Source organism: Cucurbita pepo, chromosome 15 (genome assembly GCF_057944985.1).
Source record: "Cucurbita pepo subsp. pepo isolate OVF chromosome 15, ASM5794498v1, whole genome shotgun sequence".
Taxonomy (NCBI): domain Eukaryota; kingdom Viridiplantae; phylum Streptophyta; class Magnoliopsida; order Cucurbitales; family Cucurbitaceae; genus Cucurbita; species Cucurbita pepo.
The window spans coordinates 7278071-7293478 of record NC_141812.1 but is presented as its reverse complement, the minus strand read 5'-3'; the positions used below and the strand labels follow the sequence as shown (position 1 = coordinate 7293478).

The following is a 15408-nucleotide window of genomic DNA, read 5'->3' as shown; positions in this document are numbered from 1 at the left end:
TCAAATCTTTTTCATCAAATCTTTTTCATGTAAAATCTACTTTATTTAGATTGAAAAAATCGTACAGCTTTATGAAACAGTGTGCTATTGTTTGAATACCTAGTCACTCTTGAATATCTATTTGATTCTATTTGTAACGTAATGTTGCTATATCTCTATTCATCATAACTCGATTTTTGAAGTTTTGAATCACGAGTTTGAAGTTTTGAATCACGAGTAGTGACTAAAAAGACAATGCAAAAGTAAACAAATGAAAACAATAGTAGTAAAAATATAGTAAAATTTTGTGTGAATGAATGTCAGCCAAAATCCCAAATGAAAATACTACAAAATAAATGTTGTTCAAGTTATTTCCAAATGGAGAACATTGTATCCAAATGAGCATCAACAAATGCCTAGGATTAACAACAATTTGTAACAACGCAGTTTCCAAGCATAATGACACCTCGATCAGCAGTATCACTCACTTGAAAAAAAAAATATAGAAAGGAGAGAGTATAAAATTACTCAATAACTAGCCTACGTATAAGCTCTCATCGCATTTAATTCTAATAAGTTATTCTCATTTTTTCAAGCAGCTCTCATATCCACTCTTGGTTTAGAGGAGTTTCACCCATTTCTGGCACTATGAATCTACTGGGCTAAAAATCTCATCTATGGGGTGAACTATTTTTCTATTCTTGGACTTAGTCAGATTGCATAGCAAAAGTAGTGAATGATTGATATTCTGGGTTGTGGTTGGTGGTACCTCCCAAAATCTAATAGGATAGTATGACATCTAGTTGGTCTGAATATCATCCATGGAAGGTTAGCTATTAACCCTTCCACGGGGCCATAGAGTCACTTTGAATTTGGGAGAGCAACCCCTATGTGTCGGTCAATTACTAGGTTATCTGCGTGGTCCCACACTCCCTCTTAGGATGGGTTTATGACATAGAAGTTCTCTTCAGGAGACTCGTGGTCATTTTCACCGGACCAAGCATGACTTGATAGTACCTATATTCCTACCGCTTGGTAGGGGCGCTACTAGCGCTAAAAGCATATAAGAAGAAATAGAAGGCAAACTTTGTTGGAGCCATTACATTGTTACTAGGCTTGTTAAGCTTTCTTAGTCCTCCTTGTCAACGAAATTTATTAGATTTTTAGGGGCTAAATCTCATCGCGCATTTCCAAGAAGTTTAGGACTAGCTCCATCGAGTTAATCTAATCTCTAGGTGCATTCAAGTCTAGCCTTTTTTATATGGAATCAACTCAAGGGAAAGTTTTGGAAATGATTACCTTGATGATCAAGATTAAGAGTAATGAAAACTCGTTTCTAAACTCGTGATTCGAATCACTCTACAAGAGGTTTGATCAATACCACTTGAATAACTCTAGCATGCAAGCTCTAAACACAAGAATTTGCAAAGTGAAAGCTTAGCTCTCAACAAATATAAAATAGAAACTCTATTCTTTTCAATCCCAAAATGTGAGGTCTACAATAAAAAAAGAAAGTTTTAATATCCTTTGACCACCTTAACTTACGTGACACATAACCTCCTGTTATAATGGCTAGTTAATGATGGAATATGGTAACCGAGGTGGCTTACCATATAACCTTAACTACTATATTAAAAATTAACATAAATGACAAACAAATATTTAAATTATAATTAAATAATGTAATAAATGAAATGTGCTTATTAACCATCCTTGAACTAGTTCCATAAATTTAACTATGAGTTCATTAAATGCAAATTAAAGTGAATGTGTTTCTATCTTGAATCTCAACTTTGCACAACATATAGGGAAAATCTCCAACATCTTTTAAATTTTCCTTTGACAATCTCATAGCTTGAATATAAGTGACTAAAACTTGTTGTAACCTCTTCGCTCTCGTCCTTGTAACTAGACCTTGAAGTAAGAAAATTCTTTGGTCGTGGTTATATCATTCTCCGCCTCTTGAGAAGGATTCGTCCTCAAATCTCAGTCATCATCTACATCAAAAGGACTCAAATCAACAACATTAAAAGTTACACTAACACCATACTTACCAGGTAAATCAATTTTATAAACATTGTCGTTGATATGCTCAAGAACTTTGAAAGGTCCATCTCCTCGGTAAAAGCTTAGATTTTCTTTGAGTAAGAAATTTTTCTTTTTAAAAGATGCACCCAAACCCAATCTCATGGCTTGAAGATGAAAATCTTGTGTCGTGGAGGCATCGTTGGAATTTTACTTCTCAATTGTTCTTTTACGTGCTTGTGCAATTTATGACCACCCTCAACCTTGGCATTTGCATCAAAATTAACAAACTCTTTTGGCGGCATAGGTAACCAATCAATGGGAGTTAAAGGATTAAAGTCATAAACAATTTCACAAGGTGTGCATTTAATAGTGCTATGAAAAATCCTATTATATGCAAATTTGATAAATGGCAAACAATCCTCTCAAGTCTTAAGATTCTTTTCAATAATAGCCTTAAGCATAGTTGTCATGGTTCTATTAACAACCTCAGTTTGTCCCTGCAGTTATGGTTCTATTAACAACCTCAGTTTGTTCATCCGTTTGAGGATGACAAGTAGTTGAATATACTTGCTTAGTTCCCAACTTACTCCATAAAACACGTCAAAAATGGCTTAAAAATTTAACATCACGATCACTAACGATGCTTTTAGGAAGACCATGCAATTGTATAACTTCCCTAAAGAACAAGTTGGCAATATGTTTTGCATCATTTGTTTTGTGACAAGGAGTAAAATGAGCTATTTTACTAAATCGATCAACCACAACAAAGATGCTATCACAACCTTTCCTAGTCCTAGGTAAACCTAAAACAAAATCCATTGATATATCAATCCAAGGACCATTAGAAACATGTAATGGGGAATATAAAGCATGAGGTTGAAGCCTAGACTTAGCTTATTTAAATGCTATGCAACAAGCACAAACTTTATTAACATCATGTCTCATGTTAAGCCAAAAAAAATTTTAGAAAGCATATCATAAGTTTAGAAACTCCATGGTGTGCCATTAAACCACCTCCATGAGCTTCCCTCACAAGTAACTCACTTATGGAACAAGATGGTATGCAAAGTTTGTCTTTTGGAAACAACAATCCATCTACCAACGAGTAATTATCCACAACGAGTCCTTCTTCACAAGATTCAACAAAAGGAGCAAAGAACATGTCATGTTGATAAAAGTCCTTTATGTGTTCAAAACCCAACAACTTAGCATTCAAGGTATTGAGGAGGACATACCTTCGTGATAAAGCATTTGCAACAATGTTCTCCATACCTTGTTTATATTTTATGACTAAGAGAATGTTTCATTAAATTCCAACCACTTGTCATATCGTCTACTAAGTTTATTGATCTCCCAAATGCTTTAAACTTTCATGATCCGTATGAATAACGAACTCCTTAGGCGAAAGATAATGTTGTCAGGTTTGCAATGCACGGACCAAAGCATAAATCTCTTTATCATAAGTTGGTTACCTCAAAGATGCACCAGTCAACTTCTCACTAAAAAACATTAAAGATCTTTAATTTTGTATTAATACAGCACCTATCCCTACTCCACTAGCATCACATTCAATTTCAAAAGTTGACTCAAAATTAGTAATGCAAGCAAGGGAGCATAACTCAATTTTTGTTTCAAAGCGTAAAAAACAAGTTCTTGATCTTTTTCCCTTACAAAAGATACATTTTCCTTAACAAGTTCATTCAAGGATAAAGCAATTGTACTAAAATGCTTAATGAACCTACGGTAAAAACTTGCAAGACAAGAAAAACTTCTTACCTCACTTAAACTTTTAGTTGTAGGCCAATCTTTTATAGCCTTCCCTTTCTCCTCATCAACCTCAACACCATCATTAGATGAAACTACGAATCAAAAAAAGTTAACGTTTTCCATGCAAAAGCTGCATTTCTTTAAATTTACATACAAACCTTCGTTTCTCAAAGTAGTCAAAACAAACTAGTGCTTAGTAAGCTAGGCCTCACCCTCCATTCTTAAAAAATAAACATATAGAAAATCACTTAAGAATATACGGTGCTCAACCCATTTTAAATTATGAGTTTTTTTTTCAAAGATGGATGATCATAAAAAATTGATGTTTTTTAAAAAAAATGATAGAAAACTATTTTGTGTACACTATTATACTAATATATTAAACATACTATGCACCATTTTAAAATTCAAGACATTCTATTCTAAATTAAAAGGTCAAATTATCATCCCCACTTATTCATCCACTTATTCATGAACTCAAAACAGCTAAAGATTTTTATTGTTCATATGTTTAGCATCACTCTTACGGTTTGGGATTGATTTGTGTCTATTCTTTGAAAGGTACCGTTTGTGGATACCCCATTACACATCTCAGCATCAGCCGGGCATGTCCCTTTTTCCTTGGAGATCATGAGGTTGAAACCATCTTTAGCCAAGAAGCTTAACCCAGAGGGCTATACCCCTATCCACTTGGCATTGCAAAATAACCAAACGAAAACCGTGCTGCGGCTCGTCGATATCGATCGAGAACTCGTAAGCATACAAGGGAGAGAGGGCTTAACTCCATTGCACATTGCAGCTTCGGGAGGCATGGTTGATATATTGGCAAAGTTTCTAACTTCATGCCCAAAATCAATTAAAGAATTGACCAATCGTAATGAGTCTGCTCTACATATTGCTGTTAAAAGTGAAGATATTGAATCGGTTAAAATCTTGCTAGAATGGATCCAACAAACTTGCATGGCCTCAATACTTGATTGGTGTAATGACGAAGGAAACAATGCCATGCATCTTGCGGCCCTTGGAAATCAAATTGAGGTGGAAATCAAATTGAGGTCAGCGTTCTTTTTAACGAGAATATTTGCTAAAACCATAACATTTAAACAGCCCTGGAAATTCTCTAATTATAATCATCAAATAAATTACAAAAGTAATGGAATCAACAATAAATAAAAAGAGCAATAAACAGATTTAAGATATTTGCATATAATAAATAAAAGATCAAATATGATACTATGGTAAACAGTAATTGAAGAAAATATTTAATAAAAGGTAAAATATGGTACCCATGATAAACCATAATGGAAGGCAAAGTATTCTTAACAACCCGCGCAAGCTGAGCGTCGGATTTGAACGAATGTAAAGCTTGTATCTGAAAAATTCAAAGAGAGGTGGATAAACACTTTTTGTGAAGATATCAGCAACCTGGTTTGGAGGAGGAGTCTGATCGGGCGACATAGTATTTTCTTAGCTATTGAAAACTGCAGAGGAATCGTCCGACAGTGGCAATACTGTCTTGGTTCCGAATGTAGGAAGGGGAACAAGAGGAAGAACGAGAGAATAGAAAGAGAGTACTATTGGAAGGACCTTCGTCAAGTCCCCAAAAAAAAAAAAAAAAACGGAAAATCCCCATCAAAATTCTTGAGAATCCAACTTCCAATATAGAAATTGCAATTAAAAATAGGATAGGAGAGAATGGAAAGTCCCCATCACAATTCTTGCACATCTAACATTGGAAGATATAGAAATTGCAATTAAAAATAGGACGAGAATTAAACGAGAGAGTATGGAAACAGATAACGAAGAAGGAAGAAATTGGAAAAATAGAAACCGATGGGTTAGAAAGTCAATAAAGAAGACGCGAATAGGAGATCGATAGAGAGTAGGATTAGAGAAAGGAGAACCATCAGCTGTCAGATGTTGAGAAACAACTATGGGTTGTGGAATATAGAGACGCAAGGTAGAGGCTTTAGAATTAGGGTGATCGCTCTATTCTAAAAAAAAGGGCAAGAGACAGAGAGAGAGAGGGTTCAATGGTGGCTGTGAAGAAGAAAAGGTGGACATGGTGGCAGTTAGAACAAGAGAATGCAAACTCTAAGGTGTATTTTTCACGAAGAAAGAAAGAGAGGGACGGAGACGGAGTGGGGTCTGCACCTTGTGGACTGATTTGCTATCAAGAAAATGAGCACGAGTAAGAATATCTCGAGCATATTTTAACTGACTAATAAAGAGGCCATCAAGGAGTGGGTGAAGAACCACAATGATAGATCTAGAGACAACGATTCTATTCATAGCACCACCATTGCCAGGAGTGGGGGCCAACGACGGAGCAGTAGGCGGAGCCAGTGGAGAAGTAGCCAGCGCCATTGCAGGAGGTGAAGTTTGTGATGGTATTGTTATAACACATGCGTAAGCAATTTGGATCTTAGGCACTCTTAGACATCAATTATAGTAAATTAACTAGCATATTCATAAGTATTAAAACTCAAGAAGTTTGAGTACTAACCTTTTGTAATTCAAATTCATTTTTCCTCACAAACCGATTTTGAACTACCACTAGTGTCTTCTCTACTATTCTCCGACCTTAGAACGGGATTGTAGAATCCGGTGAGTAACTAAACTTGGAAGGGATTTAGTATATATGAATAGAGAGTTTGTGAGGGTTTTTCTCAAGATTTTTCCAAGCAAGAAGTTTCATGTACCTTGATCAATCTATTTATAGAGTCATATTTGCATTTTCATGCAAGTTTGAGATCACCAAATTTTGACGCTCAAAATTCCACTCAAATGGGTGGATTACAGTAAAGCATGCAAGTTTAAGTTAACCAAATTTTGACACTCAAAATTCTACTAAATCAAACATAGATTTTTCCATTGAGTGAAGTCAACATTTCGACTTTCTCCAATTTAATTCAACAATTAATTTGAATAATTAATTTCAAATTAAAGTAACATTAAAGGATTAATTAAACTATTAATTAATATTTAACATTAATTCAAATGTCAATCCCAATCAATTCCGTCACATATTTGATTAAAATATTTAAATCTTATTTAAATATCTCCGATTCTCTCTTTTTGTTTAATTCATAAAGAAAACAAAAATATGGTTAAATATATCGTATATATTTAGCGCATATTCCCTAATTTGAATTCGAACACTTCGAACTCACTTGTCACACTATTCTATGGTTTAGTCCGATATGAGCTAGCAGGGGGACCTAATGTACCTATAGATCATGGGCTCCAACGATCCGAGATTAACCGGCTAAACTCATTAACCTTGTTAACCAACATTCGTTAACTACTAGGACACTCCACTAGAGCCTAGTAATTGCACTCCCCTCACTATAGATATATTTCTGTCCATTTGATATAACCATGATTAGTAAGTCGATCCTTCACAAGTTGTTCGTAACTAGAGCTGGGTCAATTTACCGTTTTACCCCTGAAGTTACTTCTTGTTCCTTATGTCCCACTGATCCTCTAATGAACAATTGGTTTGTGGTCCAACCAGTAAACCGAATCCTTCTCAGGCCAATGAGAGGGTGGGGCTCCTTGTTCAAGACCTGGAGTAAGTACTCAAGGGAACTACCTCTCTTCTATTCCTGAAAGTGAGTAGGAGTGAATTCTATCTTGCACCCCATGTCCCCAGCCATTCACCCAGTCTTACCCCTAAAATGGGAGGCCTATTGAGTCGGTGAACTCGAGCCACTTTCACCCATGCAAATCTAAGGATAATTCTGAATAAATAGGAGTTCATGGTTAGCTCAAGATTAAGATCGAGTTACCTAGGTCATCGAATGAAAAAAAATCAGTTTCAACAATAAACAACATTATAAAGTTAGTGATTTTCTTCATGGTCCGATCTTATGCAATACTCATTGCATAGGACGCCCCCACTCACATGCCTCTGCATGCACAATTTAGTGATCACATTGTTTATATCATATACAAAAGTGGGCCACATCCATAGTGTCCCCAAGATAAGGTACTCAGCTTTATCCATGTACTATAGATCATTTTGACTATATACTTGAACTTGATCCACTCTTATGTCTCTACATATAGTTCAAGTAATCATACTATAGTCAGAGTGTTCATAGTTTATTGGATTTAGATTAATAATCGTAAAATTCACTTTATTCGATAACAATCTTTACTGAATAAACATCAATAATAACTTTATTGAAAACAGAATATGTTTTTGTTTACAAACTATGAGTTTTAGGACATAAAACCCAACAGTTTCAATGGACGGAGAGAGAGTCACGCCCCCAGAGCAAGGGACAAAGATGGTGTTGAAGCTGGAAGAGTCGCCATAGTGGGAGAAGGAGCCGATTTTGGCAAGGAGGCCGGTGGAAACTTGGTTGGCGAAGAGGGTAGTGCGAGGCCTGAATTTTGAAGGTAAATATCTGAGGAAGGTCGATGGGCTTGTCGAGATTCCATATATTTCTGATGAGAACGTTGATGTGGATCCTGAGGTTAAGGTTTCTATGAAGGATGAACGGCTTATTGGTAAGAAAATGAAAGAGACTATGTTGGCTAAAAGGAAACCGATTGTGTTGGAGAAGGTGAGGTTGTATGTACAGGGTTAACTTGTGATTGATGTTTTGGATGTCAAAAGGGTGGAGCCGAAGAGTATCAATTGGCTCTGCCTGCAGCAACCATGGCGACTGCCCCTGCGGCGTTAAAGCCAGCAGTAGTGGTAGAGGAGAAGATGAGTAGAGGATTCCTAAGCCATTGAAAAAAAAAATTGGGGTTGCTAAATCAAAAAGATTTTGATACCATGAGAATATTTGTTAAAACCCCACACATAAATGTGTTGACTTCTGATAATCGAGAAGAAATCGTCGACAAAGTAAAAAACGGCCGAAGGAAATTTGTTGGAAGAAAAAAAAATAACAGAAAAATAACAGAGAGAGAAAGTATGCGCTGATGGATGTTATTTTCATTTAGTTGACATATTTAAATAATCATCCTATCCTAAAATTAGCGTAGTGGCACAAATCTTACGCCCAAAGTTGGTCCAAATGGCCAGCAAAAAATACGCTCTTTCATTATACGTGAAGCATTGATTCAGATATCCAAAAACCAGAAAAACAACTAAGTTTAAGGAAACGTGCGAATATACTAAATAAGGAAAAACCATAGCTTTTATCTAACAATCTCCTCCTAAAAGTTGTGGTATATCTACCTTATGATTTGAACTTCGATCGTTGAGCGTAGTTCTTCAAATTTTACCCGCACCAGGGACTTGGTGAAAATGTCTCCAAGCTGTTCCTCTGTTCGGATGAAATCAATTTTAATGAGCCCCCGGTCTGCACATTTTCGGATGTAGTGGAATATGATTTCTATGTGCTTGCTAAGGTTGTGCAAAATCGGATTTTTTATCAAAGAGATTGTAGCTTTGTTGTTCACGTAAAGCATTGGTGGATCGCCTTCTTTTTCGATGATTTCTTCCATCAGTCGCATAAGCCAGACCCCCTGTGTTGCTGTCGTCAAAGCGGCAATGTACTCTACTTCGCAAGAAGATAAAGCAACTACCTTTTGCTTAGTTGATTGCCACCAGATCGCGTCGCCTGAGAGGAAGTAAATCATCCCGCTAGTGCTCTTCCAATCATTAACGTCACCGGCCATGTTACTATCACTGTAGCCGACCAGCTCAAGCTTCTCCTTTCCTCTCACTATGCAGTATCTCACACCCCAGCCTCTGGTTCCGGCCACATAGCGCAGGATGCGCTTGACAGCCACAAAATGCTCCTCCCTAACCTATTCACGTATCCAACGAAATAAGCAAGGTCAAGGCGTGTGTTTACCAGATAGCGCAGGCTCCCGACAATGTTGCGGTAATTGGTGGAGTCAACTGCCATTGTAGTGCCAACTTTCCTTAGTTGAAGTCGGGCTTCCATTGGTGTCCTTGTAGGGTTACTGTCCGCTAGCCCAACTGTGTCCAACAGCTTCTTTGCATACGCACCTTGACAGATGGTGATGTCGGCAGTACTCTGTTGCACTTCGATGCCGAGATAGTAGTTGAGCACGCCGAGATTGCTAATCTTAAAGTTCTTTGATATCTTCCTCTTGAATCTTCTAAGGACTTCCATATCGCCTCTAGTGATTATGAGGTCGTCGACGTACACTCTCACGATCAGTCGCTGCTCGCCGTGGTCGTGCGTGTACATGCCATGCTCAGAGGCACAGCGCTTGAACTTCAGCGACAGCAAGGTACTGTCGAGCTTCGCGTTCTAGGCTCGTGGTGCTTGCCGAAGCCCATAGAGTGCCTTGTGCAGGCGCAATACCTTGTTAGGGTTCTCGTTGTCCAGGAAGCCCGATGGTTGTCAGACATAGACGGTCTCCTTCGACTCTCCTTGAGGAACGCGGATTTCACGTCCATGTGGTGGACCTTCCAGGAATGATGTGTCGCAATTGCCAGCAATAGGCGGACAGATTCCAGCCTTACCACCGGTGCGAATACCTTCTTGAAGTCCACTCCTTGCTTCTGGACGTAGCACTTTGCCACCAGACGAGCCTTGTGTTTCACAACTTCTCCCTCTTCGTTACGCTTCAGTTTGAAGACCCATTTGAGCCCTATGGCTCGGTGTCCCAACGACATGTCCTCTAGACTCTAGTCTTGTTCTCAGCGATGGGTATCATCCCCTCCTGCATTGCCTTCAGCCAGCACGGGTTCCTTTCTACTTCGACAAAGGTGTTCGGTTCATCTGCGCTGATGGCATGCAGTTCGGCCACCTCTTGTTCGAGTGCGTGCGCCGCCAGTCCAGGTGGTTCACCTTCTTCCATTAGGTCTTCCATCCTCCAGTACCTGGCCACCTGATCCTCATCATGATCGGCATCCAGCGTCGAATCCACAGTTCGTGGTGTTGCAAACTCCACTGTTTAGGGGGCGCAGCTGCTAGTAACAGTTCTTGATGTTGCACTCCTCCTTCTCCCGGCTCGGTGACGAGGTACTCCATCATGAATTGATTTAGACTTTGGTCTGCCTCAATCACGTTGTTCCACTGCCAGAAGGTGCTTTCGTCAAAGATGACATTGTGAGACACGTGAGCTCACCCCTTCGCAGGATCATAGAGCCTGTACGCCTTGCTCCCGGGTTCGTAGCCGATGAACATGTGTCCATACCTTGCGTGCCACCTCCAAGCTACTTCTTCGATCCTGGCCAAGAAGCTCACCGGTTACTCTATCTCCAACTCCAAGATGTAAAGACAGTTTGTCGTGCGCCAAACTTGCGCAAGCAGCCATCGTCGATCATCGCAAATTTTGAGTAGCCCACGCTTGATGAAAATGAAGCAGCCAGCCTTATCGAGTAGACCCAAGCTCACAAGATTAGCCTTGAGCCTCTGGATGACGTAGACGCCTGTCAGCTTGCGGTACTCGCCTCCCTTGCCAACGAACAAGATGGTGTCACGCCCTTCGATCTCGACGATGGAGACGTTGCCAAATTTTATCATCCCGCAAATCTCCGAGTCGAGCTTGGAGACACGGATCTAGCCCCAGTCATATGGTTTGTTGCCCCTGTGTCGAGGACCAATCGCCGGTGCTCATGCTACTCGCCCCTCTCGCCGATCTAAACGAACGCTCGCTCCTTCTTCAGTTGAATTGGCTTCCCAGCCGATGCCACCTTTGTTACGCCCAGCTGGAGCTCTTCCTCGGGTTCGACACTCACCGGAGGAGCAGTTACGCCATCGTCGATTACCTCCGTGGATTTGGAATCGAAATTGGGGACGTCGGATAAGACCGATGCGCTCACCATGAAAATAGTCGGCCCTTCCTCCTCGGATCGAGCCACGTGGGCCTTCTCTTTGTTCCTGAGCTTGCTCCAGCAATTCTTGCTCAGGTGACTCTTCTTCCCGCAGTTCGAGCACTAGATTGGCCCGCCATCGTTCGACTCCTTCTTTTGATCCCCTTCTTTCCCGCGCATGCGCCAGATTTCCATGGCTTCTTACCGCCTTTGCAGCTGAAGAACCCGTTGCTCTCGCTGGTGTTGTCGCGGAGCTTTAGACATGCAAGTCATTCCTCCTCAGTGAGGAGTAGACAACCCTCATTATCGACAGCTGAAGCGGCATTCTTCTTCCGCTGCTCGACGTTACGCAGTCTTCCAGTCATCTCTTCCACCGTTAGATCGTTCACTTCAAGTAATGTCTCAATTGAAATCACGACTTGCTCGAGGTGATCAGGGGCGACCTGCAGCATCTTCTTCACGATTTCTGTCTCGCTGATGCCACCGAGAGTGGTGATGCTGTTGGTAATCCCCGTGATCCGCATTGAAAAGTCATCGACGGATTCGCCGCGTCCTTAAAGCGGATCTCTGAGAGCTCCTTCTGCAGTTGCTCAATGTTTGATTCCCACACTCGCTGCACATCACAACCCGACGGGATCTGATTCCCTCCCAAGCCGATTGCGTGGTGCGCTAGGTGAAGAGACGGGCAGATTGCGCGGTGCGCTTGGTGAAGAGACAGGCCGATTGCGCGGTGTGCTTGGTGGAGAGAGACGCCAACATCTCTAGAGGCACAAAGCGTAGTAATATGGCAGCGAACGCCAGCCGATCCTTCCGGTATTCAATCGTTTCTCCTTCCTCCCGGCTCAACAAACACGCATCAACAAGGCCCACTCGTTGTAGTTGGACCTCGTCAGCATCGGGTACTACATAGAAGCAGTCGTCTCCCTTATCACTCGCTCGACGACATTTCAATGTCTGTCTTCGCAGCGCTGCCCTCCTAGCGGCGGTGATGGAGATGCCGGACTCGACGGCGGCATGGAGGAGTGAGTGAGCCTGCCTGGGATGGACCCCACGATGTGTGTATTTCCGCGGTCGATGTTCAAACCAGTTGAGCTAATCAACTTGACTTTGGATAAAGTCGGCTCTTCTGCAATGATATACCACCGATGGATTAAACCAGACTCTGATACCACATGTTGACTTTTGACAATCGAGAGGAAATCGTTGATGAAGTAAAAAACGGCCGAAGGAAATTTGTTGGAAGAAAAAAAAAATAAGAGAAAAATAACAGGGAGAGAAAGTATGTGTTGAAGACCTTATTATTTTCATCCGGTTTACATATTTAAATAACTATCCTATCCTAAAATTAAAATTAGAAGTAGTGGCACAAATCTTGCACCAAATTGGCTATAACTAAATAAGTTTCAAAATAAGTTTGAAACGTGTGAATATACTAAATAAGAAAAAACCATAACTTTTATCTAACAAGATGGTGGAGATAATTCTCTGTTTATAATTATCATGTAAATTATAAAGAAAATGGAAAGAAAATGGAAAGAGCCAAAGAATATAGTTTACCTATAATAAAAGGGCAAATAAGGTACCTATCTAAAACATAAATTCTTTCCACACATTTAACTTTTAACATTTTGTGTTTGAACATATAAAGAAAAGCTTGTCTTTGGTGCAGATGGTGAAGCTTCTCATAAACAAAGTGGATATGAAAGCAAAGAATTTGGAAGGCAAGACAGCACTAGACATAATGAAAGAACATGGCATTGTGGAAGAGAAAGAGGTAAAAGAGATGCTCCACGGTTCCCACATTCTCAAAGATGTTGCAAACTTGTTGTGTTCAATATTATTGTTTGGGAAGGGATTAGTGATTACGGACCATCATGAGATCCTTTACATGTCTAAAAAGGATCGGAATGGCATATTAGTAGTTTCTGTGCTCATTGCCACTGCAACTTACCAAGCTGCTCTAAGTCCACCCGAGATAGACAGGGATTTCTTCATTCAACACTACAAGTGGATCCCATACGAATGCTTCGTACAGTTAAATACTTGGGCATTCATTACTTCAATGATAGAGATTTGTGTTCATCTTCCTTCTGGGATTGGCTTGCTCTCCATTTGGTTCTCCCTTTGGTGATTTGCTATACATTGTTGGCGATTATTTGGAGACCATACACTTATGTAGTTATCACAATTGTAGTCATTTTTTTGCTTGTTTTGCCCAAAATTCCCTGGGTTAGACAGAAGGTGAAAGGAGATTTTAAGCCGAAGAAACTTAACAAACTTGGTGGTCCCTTCAGCATCGGCATGGAGAAAGAATTGACCGACATAAGCTTGCACTTTGGCCGCAGTGGTTAGAGATTAATTATGTTAAAAAAGTTTCATGATATTGTTTTTGAATTCTAGTGGATATGGATTTTCCTCATGTTGGAGAGATCGGATAAGAAAAATATGTTGAGGGTCTTGTTTGATTTCGTACTTAAGCATTTAAATTGGGTGTATGCTTCAATTGGTTGTGTATATATATTATGCAGTGTGATTGCTTTTCTTCAATCCTTTGGATACATACCTCATCAAATCACAATTTGAAGTATTCTTCTCGTATGGAGCTTGTGCTGGTTCTTTTGGACATGGAGTAATATAAAAGTATTTGACTGCTTATTTATAGCTTAGTCGATTATAAATACTAAACTTATATAGGGTAAATGACACATAAAGTAAATAGTCATGTACTAAAGTTATATACGGTAAAGAGTTTGGTTATATATGGTAAAGTTATATATAGTAAACCGAACCATATATATATATCTCTTAGGCAATACTTTGAAAATGTACTTTCTACCTTTTTTGTATTCTTACTGTACATACTTAAAGTCATCAATATAAATCTCTAGTCAATATTTCTCATTGAATTTTCTCTCTCATGTCCTTTGTGTTTATCTAGATCGAGTGTGTGCGTTGCTGTGCAATCCTAACAACTAGTATCAGAGCTAGGCGAAATTCACCACGATCTATGAAGATGGAAAGTTCAAAGATTGCAAATGAGAAGTTTCATGGATCTGATTTTGGTTTCTGAAAGATGCTGATTGAAGATTACTTGTAACAAAAAGATCTTCACGAATCCCTGTTGGGGTGACGCCAGATACAATGACCACGGAGTAGTGGAAGCTCAAGGATCGACAAGCCTTAGGGTTGATCTGGTTGATGTTATCCAAAAATGTGACATTCAACATCATTAAGGAGAACACAACGTCAGAATATGTACAAAAGACTATGAACAATGTGTATTTTATGCAGAGATTATATAATCTACAAATGTCTGGATTTGTTGTTGATCATATAAATGAATCCTATATGATTATAAGTTAATTGAGTTCAGTGAAAATTAATTTTGAGGAGAAAATTAAAAGTATTGATTTTGATGTCATCTTTACCTGAGTCGTGGAATACTCTTGTTGCAGCAATCAGCAGTTCCCGGGGATCTGATAAACTGAAGTTTGATGAAATTCGAGACGTAGTTCTTTGCGAAAGTATTCACAAACGGAAAATTGGAGATTCATCAGGTAATGCTCTCAGTGTTGATCGAAGGGGAAGAAGTAAATCAAAAAGCCCAAACAAACCTGGGCGCTCAAAATCAAAGAATCAGAGAAAATCTCCAAACAAACCAAATGTAACATGGAGCTGTAGAGAAAAAGGCTAGTTTCAGACAAATTGTACAAAACTGAAGAATAGCAAAATCACAAATCTGGAGATGATAATATTTTCAGCAGAAGATATTGAGGATGCTTTAATCCTTAGTGTGGATAGACTGACTGAATCTTGGATTTTGGATTCAAGGTCATCGTTTCATTCGTTTCCAAGTAAAGAATTGTTTCAAAATTTCA

At 39.4% G+C, this 15408-nt stretch overlaps 1 pseudogene; it reads left to right on the top strand.

Moving 5' to 3' along the window:
• LOC147789240 (uncharacterized) overlaps positions 1-13882 on the top strand; it is a 28858-nt pseudogene extending 14976 nt beyond the window's left edge.
• Positions 13883-15408: the final 1526 nt, after the last annotated feature.